This window comes from Bos indicus x Bos taurus, chromosome 4 (assembly GCF_003369695.1).
Source record: "Bos indicus x Bos taurus breed Angus x Brahman F1 hybrid chromosome 4, Bos_hybrid_MaternalHap_v2.0, whole genome shotgun sequence".
NCBI lineage: Eukaryota > Metazoa > Chordata > Mammalia > Artiodactyla > Bovidae > Bos > Bos indicus x Bos taurus.
The window spans coordinates 58,935,825-58,938,502 of NC_040079.1; positions in this window are offsets into that span (position 1 = coordinate 58,935,825).

Consider the following 2,678-nt stretch of genomic DNA (forward strand, 5'->3'; position numbering starts at 1 on the left):
TCTGTCCTTCATTTATTTATTTTTATATTGTTGCAATATGCCAGGTTTTCAATTTTTATTTTCAAATTTTAAGGGCCTGGTATTTCTACAAAGTTTATTATAAGACCAGCACATCCTGTTTCCCCCCTTCTCCTCCCTCTGGCTCTTACATCCTATCTCTTCCTCTCCTGTGGTTTAAATCTTGGTTTTGGTGAAGCATCTGCGAAAGATGCTGGAAGGCACATTCCTGAGAACTAACAGGTCTGATGTCATTGGTTTACCATCATACTTCACTGATAATTAGGCCAGTTATAGAATTCTAGGCTAAAAATATTTTTCCCTTAGATTTTGAGGACTTTGGTCCATTGGCTTCTAGTTTCCAGCAGTTCAGCTGTGAAGTCCAAAGCCATTCTGATTTTAATCCCTTGATGTGACTTGTTTTTTTCTCTCTGGAAGCTTTGTTGGGTTTTCTATTTCCAGTTTTCTGAAATTTCAGGAAAGTGATGAGCCTTTGTGGACTCTTTCTCCATTCACTGTGCTGAGATTTTGTAATGTGAGAATTCATGTCTTTCAGAGCATTTTTCTTTTCTTTTAGTTTTTATTTTATATTGGTGTGTGGTTGATTAACAATATTGTATTAGTTTGAGGTATACAACAAAATGATTCACTTATATATATGTATACATGTATCTGTTCTTTTTCAAATTCTTTTCCCATTTAGGTTATTACAGAATATTGAGCAGAGTTCCCTCAATAGAGGAATAAGAATACCTTTATTGAAGATGACAACCCAAAGACTTGGATTACTCTTCTAGGCTGTTGTTGCCACCACTGTGGCTGAAGCAAAAGTGAAGCACATTGTTATTGGGTTAAAAGTTAAAATAACACCCATGGCCATATCCTCCAAATCTCAGGTATCCAACACACTGGCTACCAACAATATCTAAGTATTACTCACTACCTCCACTCTTTACCTGTGGGAGCGTCTCCTTCCTGGAAAGTGTGCACACAATCTTTGCACACATGCAAGTTTTGAAAATCACTATCAAAATAAAATGATTTGAAATCATTTTATCAAAGTCAATGTAGGCATAGACCATTAGTGAAAATTCAGATATTTGCTGTAAACAATCTGTTGTTCAGATTCACTCTTCCCCTGGCCTTCAACATTTAACTTTTAAAATTTTCAAAAATATAGAAAAATTGAAAGAATGTCATAAAGAATTTTACTCATAACCCTACCAAGGAGATTCAATAGTTGTTAACATTTTGGTTTATCTCTACTTATGCATATTTAAAGCTAAATCTATATCTAAGATCTTTTTTTGTTTTTGCTCACCATTTGAGTGAGTTTGCAGACATCAGCTTTTTACTCTAGATGTTCTACATTTCCAAACTGTGTTTTACGTGGTCATGAGAGGGCCAAAGGCTCATTTCCTAAGTGCTTTTAGCTCAAGAGTGTGTGGCTTGGAGGCAGGTCTTCAGCCTTGGTATGGGTCAGGTGAAGAAAGAATACAAAGAAGCAGTGTTACAAAGTGCACTGCAAGGGGATCTGTATTTTGTTGGCCCCAAATAGGGAAATGTTTCCTTTGTTCCTAAAATAACGAAAACTTAAACTAAACCAAATCAGTTCAAAAGCATCTGAGCCTTAATGTTGACTCATATATTTCTAGAAAGATTTTGTTTAGGCAGGTGACAAACTTGTCCTGGTTTGTCCGAAACTTCCTTGGTTTTAGCATTAAAATACTAGGAGAGCTTTGTGGTGACCTAAATGGGAAGAAAATCCAAGAAAGTGCGATATATGTATATGTGCGACTAATTCATTTTGCTCTATGGAAGAAATTAACATAATATTGCAACTATACTCCAATTAAAAAAAAAAAATCCTGGGAGAGCCCTCTGTCCCAGACAAAACTGGGTGGCCAGTTACCCTACTGAAAATAATTTTCTGACTTCACCTCCCTACTAAAAAGAGTTAGCGTTTTTTTTCTTCATTTACTTAACAAACCCTTACTGAACAGCCATTGGAGTAGGCCCCGGGCTAGATCTGGCCGTGTATTGTTGACTGTGAAATGGTCTTTGCTCTGCCAGGATTTGACACTATCCACTGTATTAGTGATTCAATGGTTAAGAATCTGTCAGGGGGAGTGTGTAATTTCTCGGTTCTGTCTTGTTACAACAAAAATTTGAAGCGAGGGATGGACCAGTGTTACAGCTCCGTATTACAGCTCAGTTTTATTTAGAAAGCAAAAGAAAATACATCCTTGAGGCTTGACGGCAGGCCAACCAAAAAGATGTGAAGAGAAGAGAAGTACCCCCCCCCCACCCCCCCGCACCGCCAACTCAATTTTGGCTCCTCTTTTTATTTGCTTTTTCTCCTTCCCCTGAGTCTGCCCTATGTAAACTGGGCTAGCCAGAAGGGCTGTTTGTTTTACCTGAGGCTTTCACTCCCTTCCTGGGACCTTCCTTTGTTCTATTTTCATGGGCTTTTCCCTTTTTGTCTTTTAGCCACTGCCATTCTGGACTCCTTTTTCCTATTCTAAATACCTAACAAATCCACCTGCCAATGCAGGAGATGCATGTGAGGAGCAGTTCAATCCTGGTTGGGGAAGATCCCCTGGAGAAGGAAATGGCAACCCATTCCAGTATTCTTATCTAGAAAATTCCCTGGACAAAGAAGCTGGGTGGGCTACAGTCCA